Below are 16,641 nucleotides of genomic sequence, written 5' to 3' on the forward strand. Positions count from 1 at the left end.
GAGGTCAAGAGTATTGGTGGGACCAGTGGGAGGAATTCAAGATCAAGTGTTGATTATGTACTCCTTCAGCAACTCTTGTAAAATGAATGAATGAAATGCACCTAGGAATGCCCTGATTCAGTTCTTGGTGGCTCAGACTTGAATCCCTTAGAAAGTCCATGATCATACCTTATTATTTGTTTATCCATGTATGCATGAGATATATGGGAATGTATGCAAGTATGTGATATATGCATGTTAATTGGATAATGTACAAAGTGAGACCATAATAGTAATTAAGCCGACTACTGAATCGTCCAAACAAAAGTTGAAAATGGTAAAATTAAAGTAATTATATCATAGGCTCTCCATTGAGGCACTTATTTTAAATACTTGCATGTGATGCATTTAATTTAAGAGATTTTCTTAAGAATTGTCACACCCTACCCCTTTATAAGGCATAATATGATCCCGTAGTATACCTAATGAATTACCAAACTCTGTCTACTGATAACCCATTAAATACACTATAAGGAATTTTAAACCTTTTCTTATTTCTTTTTACAGTGGTGAGCACTTTTGACAAGTGTTAAATTTTTTTTTTAACTAAAATGAAACCAATTAACAAATCTGAAGTATTAGTAATTTTTGTAAAAATTTTGGTAGAGTGCCATCTGTATTTTGAATAAAACAGTTTCTCAAAAACCTGTAAAAAGCACTTCCAATATATTTCTTCAATCCCAAACTCAATAATAGTTCAACACAATAAATTTCTCAACATTTGTCAACTCAATTCAACATCAATTTTCCAGTGTTTCCAAAAGCTGAGATAAGAGAATTATGTCACAATATTTTTACAGGCTAAAATAATTTACAATTTTAGTTTACGACTGCTCAAGACCAGTATAATATATGCATACAGTGTACATACATTACAACAAAAATTATAAAAATATGGTATACTCAATATACCCAATGAAATCTCAAAATGTAGCACAAGCAGCCTACTCTACTGCTCTGTCTGTCTGTCTACCTGCGACAGCAATGAAAAAGCTATCGCTGAGTAAAATTTACACAGTGGTGCACAATAACAATTTAAAATGAGGTATATAAAACATTTATTGATAATTCACAATTCAAATGATTCACAATTTCATGTAACAATTTTCAAAGCTCATATAACACAAATTTCATCAAACAATTTAATAAACACAGTGTTGCCAATCAATAACACAACTTAGGTCATGACAAAAATTTTTTCGAACATGCCATGTTGTACACCATGACAAGGCGTACTCACCCCACTAATTGAAATCAATGAGGAATGTGGCTAGCTAGCTAATGAGAACTCATCCATACTCACCTCAGACTGATAAGTCAAAGAGGGAGGAATATAGTCATACTCACCCCATAAATGGAGAAGGAATATAGTGTACCTATCAGAGCACTTGCAAGCATTATGTATCGCCGTCCCTGCAAGCTCCTGGGCAGAGAGTCACGCTTCGCCACAGTTCACGTGTGAGAGTTCCCATTAATCGTAGGCATTACGTATCGCCGTCCCTACTCTACTCTGATACCACTAAACACATTTTATCTCAAAATTTCCATTTAGAAAGCAGGTAAAACAATAATTCTCAAATAAAATTCGCAAAGCCAAAACAATTAAAAATTAATCATAACTCATTTCTCCAAATAAAGTTTCCATTAAAAGCAGTGAATATAAAAATGATTGTGCAAAGACCTCGGATGAGTCACCTCTTGGCCTTGACTCAATGTTCCTTATGCTCTTCAATATCCTTTTCAACTGAAACACACAATTTAAAGTGTTTCAGTACTTAGTTAAATTGTTTTTAATCATAAGGTTCCATAATTAATTTTTTTTTAATTTTATTGTTTTCCTTAGTCAACCTATAATGTTGACCCTTGATGTACTCTAGGTGAATTAGGTTTAATATTACGAATATGTCACATTTTGTATTTCAATATGCTACTAATATAGTGCAATTTACCATTTTACAAGTTGGCATTCATTGCCAAATTATTTCAAGCATCATTATATGTAAATGTCAAGTTCTTAATTTTTGTGTGCTAGATTGGTCTAGCTTAAAGTCCTATTTCTTTTAGTTTTTAGCATCTGGTCAAAGAAGAAAAATTGTAGCTCTATGTTTTATTGCACTCGGGGCAAAATTTCAGGTCATTCTGAGTTGTATAGACCAAGATATGGTCAATTTACTAAAGCTGGACAGATTGCACCTTTAGTGCAAAATTTAGTCAATTTTAGGTCACATTTAGTTCTGGCAGTTTTGGTACCCGAACTTGTGCAAGCTATTTGACTTGGTTCTGGCCCTTTCTGGGCTTTGGTGTCTTCATAAGAATTGTAGTTCTATATCTAAGCAATCCATGGTAAGAATTTCAGGTCAATTGGACTTGTTTTGAGTGAGTTATGGTTATCCTAATGACTACTATTCATATGGTCAAAAATCTGGGTTTGCAAGGTTGCCATTCCGGATTTGGTCATTTTTAAGGTCAGTTTTTAGGCAGAATTTTGGCAATAGTTCTGCATGAAAGTTGACCTATTTGGTGTCTAGTTTCACCCCTCATTGGCCTCATACCAATTGGGTTCACAGTTTTGCATTTATGACCTAATTTAGGTGCTGCCAACATACACAACCTGCATTTGAACATCACACTTTCAATTTTGACAATCCTCCTCCTCCCAATACTTCAACATTTAATCATGGCACTTCTATATATATTGTACACAATTTCAGCAAGCATTTTGGGCAGAACACTCAAGTGCTCAATGCACACAATACACCATTAATGTTTAACATTTACTTCAACCCAAATTCAATGTACAATAACACATATATCACACATACACTTCCATGGCAATTACACAAACTGCCCACCATTCAACACCATCATATTTCATTGATAAATTTCATAAACTCACACACAAATTCATGATATTTAAGGCTAACCAACATGGCAGTTTACTAAAGCATCAAAGTCCACTTTTAAACCCTTAATTCAAGCACTAACATACATATACTTGGATATTAACTTACTAAAACTTTCATTTGAGTTAATCAACCTTAATTCCCATCCATTAAATATAAGAATAAGTCACTAACCATGCATTTTCATGGCTGCCAAAACAAACATTCAACAATACTCAATCATTTCTTCAATTTTTTTTAGCAATTCTACTTACCCAAAGCTCAACATATGGATTAGTGAAGGAAAATGGAAAGATTAAGCACTAACCTTTATTTGGAGTTTGCTAAACCTCACCAAAACTTCTTCTTTTTGCTGCCTATGTGTTGCCCATGTTGAGTAGACTAACTTTAATGAATAACTTTTGGAGAAACTAGGGCTTGATCATGAGGATTGGAGCTTCATGCATGAATGGCCATGGAGTTTTATGGGAGAGCATTTTCGGCCATGGATGAAGAATTGAAGGAAATGAAATGAGTTAGTGGAGAAATTTGTGCACTTTAGCCCTTTTATACCCCATTATCTTTAGGTTAATTAATATATATTATGCTCCACTAACCTTAGGTTAATTAGTTTAATAATCCACTTTTAATTATTCCAAATTATACCACTCATTTTTCCTTAATTGCATTTCATGTATAATTTCATTTTTCATGAAATTTTCAAAATTTTATACTACATATTTTTAATGGAAATTTAGGTTAAAAGTCAACTCGAGGTGTTAAATGACCAAAATGCCCCTCTTCAGGTTGTATTTTGGATTTTTCGGTACTACCGATTTACTCCTTGTACCGTCGATTTTCTAAAATTTTTGTTTTTGTTTATATTGACTTACTAAATTTTCTTTGACATTTTTAATGTCAATTAAAACTCTGTAGACCTTTAATTTGGTCTCGAAATTATTTCCCAAAGTCCCCCACGGTTTAGGGCTAGTCAACGGTCCTCGCTGTAACTTCTTGGTGCGGTCACCCATCGCTACGGGTTAGGCTCGTTTAACCTAGTTTTATTTTCTCTCTTTTATTTTTCTTTAATTTTTCTTGTATTTTCTTTTTATTTATTTCATCATTTTATGCATGTTTACTATAACCGAAGTATAGTTCTAGGCATCCTAGCTGTCCGGGCAAACACTGGTCACCGGAACAGTAGAACGCACTATCGAATATAAAGGTGTTACAATTCTCCCCCCTTAAAATAAATTTTGTCTTGAAATTTTACATGGCATCAGTCTCTGAACAGCTGTGGGTGCTATCTCCTCATGTCCTCTTCACGTTCCCAAGTAGCTTCCTTGTCTGAATGATGGTCCATAACATCTTAACCAAATGTATACATTTATTTCTCAGCTGCTTCACCTCATGTACTAGGATCTTTCTGAGTTTCCCCATCATACGTTGAATTAAAATTCATTTCAACTTTTTAAAGGTAAGCAATTTTGTGTAGTAATGAATCCACTCCTTCTAGGATCTGGTGTGATCCTATGGAGTGAGAATTTAGTTTTTCTCCTTTCTATATGATCGTATAATCTTCTTTCCTTTGAATTTGTGTAAGACTTTTAACAATCTAATATAACATTTACTTGTTTATATAGCACTAATCTTTTCTTACTATCGCTCTGTCTAATATTTCGATTCATGTTCCCTTCTTGAATGATCATTGAGGTTATGTTAAAATCATTTATTTAATTATTGGTCCTCTGACCATTCTAGTCAATAATCTTACTCACGTTCATAACATTTCTTTGTTATATTTGAACCAACTGTTCAAATTTTTACTTCCACAATTCTTTTTATCTATTAATATTCTATAACTTACTTTCTTTTGTACTAAACTATAACCTTTCGATATTCTAACTTTTGAGTTTTAAATCCCTAAGTAGGATTTTCAAACTCATTTCCAGCAATAAAATTCTATCTTGGCATAACTATACCAAAACAGATGCCGTTGGCAACTATTCTCATCTTGGTGTACTATCGAGTAGTACGTAGCTCTACACAATAATCTCAAGTCAGTACTATAATCTGCATCTTACAGTACAAAAATCAAGAACATTGCATAGTTACTACGATACATTCCAATAGATCAAACTTTCCTATATTTTATCCTTCTCGAATTCACTAATATCCGAAACTTATTCTGATTATAATATCCATTGACAATTACTAACTATAACATCTTTTGTAACACCCTCCCCATAGCAACTCCGTATAGTCTACTGTTCCGGTGACCGGTGTCAGTCCGGACAGCTAGAACGTCCGGAAAAATATTTAAACTGAAGTGAGGGACCATAATTAACCCAAATATTAATAAGAAAAATTTAGTAAAAATTTTAGAAATAAAATACAACCAAGTCAAACGAGCCGGTGCCTAAGCGATGGGTAACCAGAGGGAAGTTGCGGTTCTCGCAACGAGGAGCCCTATACCCGGGGGAAAAATTGTAAAATAATTTTTGGGACTCCAGAGAAGGGTCATTGAGGTTCCCATGGCATTAGAATGCCAAGAAAATACCTAGAAAAATTTTTCAGTCGGTACAGACAATTTTGACCCATTAAGCCAAACGGAGGGCATTTTGGTCATTTCGCCTTCAGAGACGATTTTTGGCCGACTTGTCCAGTTAAGTAAATAATTATTATGATCTAAAATGTGAATAAATATTATTAAAAATTGAATTGAAAATGAGTAGAAAAGAAAAGAAAAAAAATGAATTAAATGGGAATTTATGACATCACATGATGTCATTAGTGTACCTTCACCCAATTATATGGTGACACATGGCTATAACCCATTTAAAATTAATAAAATGGGCAGAAAATGAGAGAAAAATGCAGCTTTCTTCTTCTTCCCAATTTCCATACGTGAACCTTTCTTCCTCCATTAAAATTCATTTCATTTTCTCTCTTCCAAACCTTGAATTCTCACCACTAAACCTTAAATTCTCTTCATTAAAACTTGTCCACTCATCTTGGGAAGGTGTTTGGTAGCCTAGAAAGTGAAGGAAAGGGAAGTTTAAGCTTGGAAAATTCTGCCCTACAAGAGGTTAGTGCTTACTTATGCTAATATTCCTTTACTTCCATGTTAAGGACTTGAATTTAGTATGAAATTGTAAGTTAAATGGACTAAAACTCATGTGTATGTGTACTATAAATTTTGGCAGCCCTAAGGAAGGAACAATGATGGAGTGTTTTTGATGGTTTTAATGGACTTAAAATGAATTAGAGATTATGTTTAAGGTGCATATACACATATATGATGAATGAAAGTGTGTATCTAAGGTGTATGTGTGAATCATAATGGGAAACTAGGGTTTGGGAGTGAAAAATTGGACTTGGCTTATGAAATGATTAATGGACATACTAATGGTCAATTAGTGACCATTTAAGGCAAGTTAATCATAATTTGAAGTAAGCTAATGCATGGTAAACTAAAATGGGAAGGCTGCCTAGAGACAGCAGAATTAAGGCTGTGAGTCCAGCCTGTTTGGACTGCCATATCTTTGGCTGTGTAGGTCCAATTGGTGTTTGGCCAATTGGACATGAAACTAGACTTATAATGGCACATTTTTTCTGAAGAAACCATGCCCAAAAGACCAAAGCAAGTGGACCAAAAGTTGGCCCCAATCCGGATACCCTGCAACAGCACCTGCAGAAATGACCAAATGAACAGTAACTGTTCATTTGGCCATAACTCACTGTAGATATGGTCAATTGACCTGAAATTTTTACAGCAACAAGTTAAGACATAGAAAAACAACTTTCATGAAGAAACCTACCCCAAATTATGACCAGAACCTAACCCAAATGGCAGTCACAGTCACTGTTCAAACCTGCAACTCTGCAGATTTTGATTTGAGCAGTAATGTTTGGATGGCTATAACTCTCTCTAGAAAACTCGGATTTAGGCGATTCTTGAACCGATGGAAACCTAAGGCATAGTAGAACATTTCATATGAAGAAAGTTAGACCAAATTATGAACTTAACTTGGTCAAATTACTGACCAAAATTTGGACCAAAATCTGCCAAAACCCAAAAGTGTAGCATGAATAGTACACGTGATCAGTAAATTTATTTTGGCCATAACTTGAGCTACAAAACTCCAAATGGAGTGATTCAAAAAAAAAAATTCAACTAGACAAAATAAGGAACATTTTCTATGGAGGAAGTTTTGTCAAATTCCAACAGTAGATTGACCAATAGAACAGTGCAACTTCGGAGCACCAAAACCGAAAATTGGCAATTTTGCCAAAATGACCTAAGCTTTGAGAAAGTGACCAAAACCAACAAGTTTTAAATGTAAAATGTGGTACATTGGGAGTGTTAAAACCAATGCACCTATGATCTATGCAAAAGTCAACTTTTTGTTGACTATTGAAGTGAATAGTGACATAAAAACTTGAAATTCAAAAATTGAAGAATTCAAAAGTATCAAATGCCCTAGTAGGCCTAATGTGATTGGTTTGGATAGGTTGGCATGCCAATAGGGTTCTGATAGTAGTACTGTGTATGATGTATGGCTTCATTGCCATTCTGTGATGTGATAGCCTATGGCTATACTGATTATGATGTTTTACTTGGCTTTATGCCTTATTGCTTATATGGCTTATTAGCCATTCTGTTTGCACACCGGGAGACACATTGTGACCGATGGTGTGACGGCCCGAGGTACCTGGTACCCAGTGATAGTTTACCCGTTTATCCAGTCCGGTCAATTTGTATAGGTTACTTGGGCATGGAAAAGTATAACTGTAATTGAACTGATTGTTAAAGAAAATACGAAAATTAAATATCAGAAATGATTACGATAGAATACAAAGAAACTCAAGATCATGAAGAAAATAAATAAACAAAATGCATGAAGAAGTTAATATCATAAAACGTAATTAGCCCTCGGCTAAACATTAAGTTGGTAATTATTCAGTTCTTGTGAACACAATGGCTAAGAAATTATGATTTTTATTTGCATATTATTTCTTTCTATTTTATTATTTGCACCACTAAGCTTTATGCTTAGCGCGTCGCTTTTGCAAAGCGTAGGTACTGAAGATACTGATTGAGAGCCAGTAGACCACAGATTGGGTAAGTCCATCCTGCAGTTCTGCATAGTGTCCGTGTCACCTCACAAAGCTCTGATGCATTGGTAGGACACTAGGTGTCATTTTGGTATTTTGTAATTGATCTTATTTTCTCATGTGTAAATGAACTTATGAAATGTAATTTGATGCTCATGTAAATAATGAGAATTGTGTTTGTAAATGAAAAAGTGAATGTTTATCTGTGATATATATATGATTATCACATGAAATGAATGATTGAGAAATGAATGTGAACTGAAAAATATTGAGATTTTGATAAATGGAGTTAAGATGAATGAATAAGAATATAGGAAGTGTTTTTCACAGGTTCCGAAGAACGGTTTTCTCCATTTTTAGCCGGTACTCTGCCGGATTTTCTTTAAAAATTTTCGGAACCTCAAATAAATTACAATTTCAATAAATGAATTATATTTCACAAATTATTTTCAAAACTATGATAAAAATGAATTAAGATAAAATAGAGTGCTCCGGCACACTGAGTGGCATAACTTGCTCGGTTACACTGTAGTCAGGTAAGGGGTGTCACATCTTTGCCCTCATCTAGGGGTGTCACATCTTTGCCCTCATCCATTATTGTAACTTACTTTTAGGTAACTGAATTTTTTTTTTTTATACGAGGGACAGCAGGAAGGCAAACAATGCTGGCACTAACGTAAAAGTATGTAGACCCTGGGTAATACAATATATATATATATATATATATATATATATATATATATATATATATATATATATATATATCTTAGTTAAAAATTGAAAAAGTACCAGTAAAAATGTCAGAAGTTTCAGCCTCTTCCCTCTGCTGTATAATGTATATTCTAGCTGAAGCATCACCCTGTTCTGGCTGATTCACAGTACTCTGACTTCTAGGTGTACTACCCCTACCTTTACCTCTGCCTCTACTAACTAATGGTGAACCCTTTGGGGTAGAAACTTGGGCTGATCCCTCTGGTGTAGTAAATGATCCAGAACGGCGTGGATTTATGCAATCCTTAGCAAAATGACCAATCTCTCCACAATTAAAACATGTTCCTATGGCTCTATAACATACCCCACTGTGTGGTTTACCACAAGTTTCACAAAGTCAATCTGACAACGCATTTCTGGGTTTCTACTGAGTTTGCTGATCCGATCGGGGTGGTTTCTGTCCAGAAAATCTATCTCCACCTGATTCGCTTGAGCTAGATCCTCCAAAGTGCTTTCTTTTTCCTGACCCACTATCAGGAACTTGATCAGTAGTCTATCTAATTTTCTCTTTTTCTTCTATACCCTTTTTAACTGTTTCTTCATTCTCAATTCTTTCAAGTTCCAGGGCTTGCGATATTAGCTCTAAGACACAACTTGCATTATTATACTAGGCCTTAACTCGACCTCAAAACGTTTACATCTGTCTCTAGGAGTGGTAAGCAGGCTTCCTGCATAATGACTCAATCGAGAGAAGTTTCTCTCATATTCTGCCACTGTTCTGTCCCCTTGCTTCAGACTTAAGAACTCCTGTATCTTCTGGTCCACATAGGTATCTGGGACATATTTTTGTCTGAATTCTCTTAAAAAGTCATCCCATGTTAGTACTGGAGGTTCCCCCAAACTATGGGGAATGGTTTTCCACCAGTCGTATGCATCATCCTGTAGAAGTGAGACTGAGTACTCAAACTTCAGCTCATCGGTGCAGTGCAGCTTCCTAAAAACTCTTTCCATCCTTTCCAACCATTGTTCTGCCTCTAGTAGATCCACTGTCCCCTTGAACTCAGTAGCTCCATATTTAATTAACTTGTCGTACTGCCTAGCTGAAGGTTGTGGTTGTACTACTGGTGTCTGCAGTGGGGCTTGAGTGGGCATGTTACCAGCCATCTGTTGGAACATCGCACCCATCTGCTATGCAAATTGAGCAAGGAACTGTGGTATTGAGGGGATTGTTGCAGCTAATCCACTCACATTTTGAAGGGCTGGGGCTTCCTCTTGTACCTCAACCTCTACTGATTGATCGACTGAATGGTCCCCTTCTTCCAAAGTCAATTAGAGGATATTATACCTCCTGAACAAATAACATAAGGAGATTTCCTCCTGTTAGTGCATATTTATAATGTAATTTACTGTAACACCCCTATGTTCGGTAGTGCATTCTACTATTCCAGTGACAGTGTCTGTCTGGATAGCTAGGATGCCAGGAATTATATTTATATACTAGTGTGGAGAGATAAGTTATTGAAATATAGTAGAGAAAAATACAAGAAAAACAAAGGAAAAATAATAGCAATGAAATGAAACCAAGTTAAACGAGCCAAAAACCATAGCGATGGGTGACCGCACTGGGAAGTTACGGCGTAGATCGTTGACTAGTCCTGGACTGAGGGAAACCCTGGAAAATATTTTTAAGACTTAAATAAACATCTATTGAAGTATAAATTTCGTTAGAAATATCAAAGAAAAATTAATTAATTAGTATAAAGGAAAACGAAAAATCAAGAAAACGACAAAAATCGGTGTTACCGAAAAATCAAGAATACAACCCGAAGAGGGGCATTTTGGTCATTTGACACCTAAAGTTGTCTTTTGACCTCAATTTTCATTAAAAATAAGTGGTATTAAACTTTGTAAATAATATGAAAAATGAACTTATGTATAAAATATGATAAGGGAAAAATAAGGGGTGATTAATGGAATATTGAAACTTGATTTATTTAGTTAATTGAATAATGGTTAGTGGAGATAATGGGTGTATAAAGAACCATAAGTGAACAGCACTCACCACTTCAGCACCTAATTTCTTCATTTCACCCTTCCATTGCCGATTCACACTTCACCATTCTTCCTCCATGGACGGTTGCAAGAAAGCTTCAAATCACCATCATTTTCAACTTTTAATTCAAGACTTCCTTCACTAAACTTTATCTACACATCATGGGCAGCATATTGGAAGCAAGAAAGAAGAGTTTTGGTGGAGTTTTGAAGAAGACCAAAAGAGGTAAGTGGTTATTTTCAATTTTTCTTTCATTAAAAGTGTAACTAAGGTTGTGGGTAGTTGAATTTTGGAAGAAATTTGAGATTTGATGAATTATTGGTGATGGTGCATTTTGGCAGCCATGAAACCTCACCATGAACAGCTTGTCCTTGCATGTAAATGGTTATTTGGATGTTGATTTAAATGTTTAATTTTATTGAAGTTGAATTCCATGTGTAAGGTTTGATTTGTAAGCTTGAAAGTGAAAATGAAAGTTGATGGGTATGTGTAAACTTGTGGCAGCCTCATGAAGAAGATTGAAGTGTTTAAGCTCATGAAATATTGTTGAATTATGTTGCTTATGGTGGCAGCATATGTATGTGAATAATTGTTTGGAATTGGGTATGTAAATGGGGTATGTTCATGTGGTTAAATGGTGTAAATGGAGTTTGGAAAATTCTGTGCTATAATGAGCATATTGAGAATGGTTACAAGCTGTCCAAAATGACCAAAATATGTTATTAAATATGTTGTTAAATGTGTTAATGGTAAGGTACAAACCAGAATTGGCACGAAGGAAGTAATTTGGTAAGTGTTGAATATGTAATTGGTAAGTGATGAGGAGTGTGTAGTAGGGCAGTGTATGTTTTGGCTTAGAACTTTAAGTGTGTGACTCCAATTGGTATGAGACCAATTGGAGGTGAAACTAGGCACAAAATGTGCCAACTTTCATGAAGAAAGCTTACCTAAATTCTGCATAGAAGGTGACTTGAAAAATAAGCAAATCCAGATTAGTGACTTGAAAGCCTGAAAATTGACCATTTGGGCAGTAGTTAGTGTTTTGACCATAACTTACTCAAAACAGGTCCAATTGACCTGAAATTTTTACCATGAATAGTTTAGACATACATTTAGAATTCGTATAAAGACACCAAAGCCCAGAAATGGCCAAAACTAAGCCAAATATGTCACATCTTACTCCTCTATAAGACATAACATGATCCCGTAGAATACCTAATGAACTACCGAACTTCACCTACTGATAACTCATTAAGTATCCTAAAAGGGATTTTAAAATAATTTTTTTACTTTTTATAAGTGATGAGCATTTTCTAATAGGTATTTAAAACATTTAATTAAAATAAAAAATTAGTTAAAATTTTTGGCCCATTTTATTTTTCCACAAATTTCATAAAAATTTCGGCAGAGTGCCGTCTGTATTTTGAGAAAACAGTTCTTCAAATACCTAAAAAAAAAAGCACTTTCAATAATTTTTCTCAACAACTTCTTCAAATTCACAATTATCTCAATCAATTTCAACACATTTATCAACTTTCAAAATTCAAATCCACCATTTCCAATATCCAACAATCATCAAAATACCATTAATGAATTTCATTCAATTCAAAATAAAATACTACCATTCATATTTCATTAATGACAAAGTAATTTATATACATCATTACAAAAATTTACATTAAAAGAAATTCAAACTAAATTTTATTACAAACTTTATACAAACTTTGTACAAGCTGCTCAAGACACATTTTACATGTCCATACATTTATGTGCATCACAAACATCAAAATAAATATTTACAGTCGAGGTATAAATTATACCTGATATAACTTTAGGGTAAGTCGCTCTACAATCCTTAGCAGCTCACTCTGCTGCTCCTCTAGTCTCTAAATCTGCAACAGCAATAACAGCTATCGCTGAGTACTAGGACTCAGTGGTGCACAACATACTAAAATAATCTTTATGCAGAATTTAAATCACATTTATTCAAAAATTGAACTGAACATGAGAATTAAATATAAAACTTGAATTATGAGATTTTAATCCAAACAAGTTCATTTTGAAGTGCCAAAACACATTTCATAAAACCAACAGTTATATCATGCCATTCGAAACAAATATAATCTCAATAGCTAGAGGCTAAGGAGAAGTCACATCACAAGGCTAGCTAGCTCAAATATATGGATATCCATTCAATTTCTTCTTCTACTGGCACACACCTCAACACTTCAGCCAGAGAAGGAATCAAAATTCGAAACTGATTACCCCCACTAATCATGATAGTGAGGTGTTCAAATATATGGTCATGACACTGTGGTTTCAAAACTTATCTTAACAATGTACTAAACACTGTCATTTCAAATATACACAACAAATTTCAACAATTTAAATCAAAGCATCATAATTAATGTCACAATTCACTATTTCAAATTATTCAAAACAATATGCAGAAAAATAATTTACAGAAATTATACGTTGTGCACAAACCTTAAGCGAGTCACCTTTTGGCCTTGACTCGATTCCTCGAGTTCTTTCTCGGTGTTCTTTTCCGCTGAAACACATAGTTTCACAGTGTTTCAGTATCACAACTTAGCATAAATCCAAAAATAAATTAAATTTCACTTTTACCTAGCTCTAATGTACTAAACTTTACGTTCTTTAAAATTTGTGTTTTGGGGTTACTATTCACTATACTATTCAAGTCAATTTGTTGACTTTCTAAGGCTTAATAGGTATGGGAATTCCAACTTCACCCACATACCATATTTTGTTCACTAAATTTGTTGGTTTTGGTTGTTTACTCAAATTCTAAGTCTTTTAGGCAAATTTGCAAATTTTCAATTTTGGTGTCTTAAGTTGCACTATTCCATTAGTCATTTTTCTATTAGAATTTGGCAGAACTTCCTTCATAGAAAATGTTTCCTATTGTCTTAAATTTATTCTCCTTTTTGGATCACTCCAATTAGAGTTTTGTAGCTCAAGTTATAGCCATTTGAACCATGGCTGCCGGATTAGACTTAACCCAGAATTCTAGGCAAATTTTGGTTCTGGCAGTTTTAGGTCACAAATTTTGGGTGGCCAAATGACTTAGTTAGTGGCATAATTTGGGTTTGTGTTCTTCATGAAAGTTTTAGGTCTATATCTCAGCTGTCCACTGGTAAAATTTCAGATCATTTAGACCTACCTAGCCCAAGTTATGGCCAAATGTTCATTTGGTCATTTTGTACTTGGCAAACTGAGATTTTCCAGATTTGGTCAATTTGTTCACTCGGTTTTGGTCACTTTTTGGGCATGGTTCCTAAATGAAAATTGTGTCATTTTGTGACTATTTTCATTTTCAATTGGTCTCATACCAATTGGACTTGTAAATTTTTAGTTTTGATCCCTCAAAGGGACCTTGGTCCTACTGCCAGCAGCATGACCACATTCAATCTGAATTTAAACTCAACTCCAACACTTCCAACACACTTCATTTGGTCACAAATGACCATTTCTCACTTCAAACTAGGTTAAACACATCATTTCCCAATTTCTCACATTTTTGCCTCCTAAACCCTAAGTGTCCAAAACCCTAGTTCACCCATTCATTGCATTTAACCAATTCAATGCCTATATACATGCTTCTTCAACCCAATCAAGCTCACATACACTTTTAAATCCACCAAATTCATGCATACATATATCAAACCCCTAGTTGACCGAAATTCAACTTGGTCCTTCACAATTGTTTTTATTTCATTTCTTTAATTTCTAAGTTACTTTAAGCGACAAACACAACTAATAAACTAAAATTTTCAAATTAGATTGCTTACCTCCACTTGGATTTGAATTCTCCAATTTCTTCCCTTGTCTCCCTTTCTTTCCTTCTTAAACCTTCTTGTTGATGGTGAATTAGGAGTGTTTGAGGGTTTAGGGTTGCAACTTATGGAACAAAATCAAGTAATTCAAGCTTTAAAAGCTTGTTAATGGAGGTTGATCAATGGTGAGTTATGGGAAGAAGGGCTGCCGATTTAGGTGAGGAAGAAGGTAAATGGTTTTTTCAATTTTTTTATGATTTTATGTCTTATTATGTGTTGGTGACTTGGTCAAAAAATGTGGGAAAAATTAATTGGATTTTGACATCATAATTGATGTCATCCATGATGTAATAATATGTTTCTTTTCTTTTCTCTTTTTTTTTATTTGTTTTTCTTTAGTTCTTTAATTTAATTCTTGATCCCAAAATTTTCTTTTCTCTGATTTTATTTGACAGTTAGGTCAGGAGTCAGCTCTCGAAGTCAATTGACCAAATTGCCCCTCGCCGGTTCAACCCAGTTTGTAAATAATTCAATATTTCTTCTGGCTCCCCGACCTAATTATTTGACTGACTTAACAATTCTTTTTCATGATTTTCTCTTTTCCACTGTGTTCATAATAGTCTTAAGGACCGCGGTGTCACATTTTATGCTTCGAAATTTGAGTTTAAATCGACTTCACAGTCCTTCCCGAGAAGGTTACCCATTGCTGTGACTCTCGGCTCGTTTAACTTTTTATGTTCTGTTTTTCTTATTTATACTTAACTAATTGGCAATTACTAATTATTTGTGTTTATGGCTTATCTAGTTGTCTTAAGTGTGGTTCTAATCCCCTTAATTGTCTCGACCGACTCCGGTCACCGAAATAGTAAAATATACCAGGCTATACAAATAGGGGTGTTACAAAATAGCTTGCACAAGTTCAGGTACCAAAACTGGCCGAACCAAAAGTGACCTAAAAATGACCTAAAGTTACCATTTTGGTGCATTCTATCTAGCATTGGTAAATTGACCATAACTTGGTCTACACAACTCAAAATGACCTAAAATTTTGCCCCACGTGCAATAAGATATAGACCTACAAGTTTGTAGTTTGGACCGAAACCAGAAAACTGAGGGAACTAAGTCATCCGGCTAGGTCAAATTAGTATACCGAAATCCGACAAATTGCAATAAAATGCAATATACTTGAAAATGAATTTGGTAACATGTACCAACACTAAAAGGCTATAAAATGTGATATATTGGTAACATTAAACCTAATTCACTTAGAGTGCGTCAAGGGTCAATATTATAGGTTGACTAATGAAATGAATTGAAGGGAATAGTACCAAGAAAATTTAAATATTGGATTTTATTGTTAGAAACAAATTCATTGAGTACTGAAACACTTTAAATTGTGTGTTTCAGTTGAAAAGGATATTGAGAAGCGTAAAGAACACTGAGTCAGGGCCAAGAGGCATATATTAGAGGTTTGTGCACAATAGTTATTTCTTTTGAATTTTTCAATTGAAATAAATTATGATTATTTGTATGTTATTGTTTTAAATTGTGTTTGTGCACAATAATTTTGATTTCTCATTTTCTACTTAAAAATATAATTGAACATTATAGTTTTAAATTGTGTCTGTGCACAATACTTTTTATATTCACTACTTTCACTAGAAAATTTATTTAGAGAATTGAGTTATGAATAATTTTTTATTGCTTTGGCTTTGGGAATCTTATTTGGAAATTATTGTGTTGCCTACTTTGCAATTGGAAATTTTGAGATAAAATATGATTTATGGTTTGTATGAAATATTTAAATATTGTGATTTGGAATTGTTTTAATTTACACTTGGCATGGCAAGATTACTATTTTCCTCATCCATTTATGGGGTGAGTGTGACTATTTTCCTCCTCCATTTATGGGGTGAGTGTGATTATATTCCTCCCTCTTTGACTTGTCAGTCCGAGGTGAGTGTGGATGAGTACTCATTATCTAGCTAGCTTCCTCCCTCATTGATTTTGATTAGTGGGGTGAGTATGCCTTGTTATGGTG

This window comes from Hevea brasiliensis, chromosome 12 (assembly GCF_030052815.1).
Source record: "Hevea brasiliensis isolate MT/VB/25A 57/8 chromosome 12, ASM3005281v1, whole genome shotgun sequence".
NCBI lineage: Eukaryota > Viridiplantae > Streptophyta > Magnoliopsida > Malpighiales > Euphorbiaceae > Hevea > Hevea brasiliensis.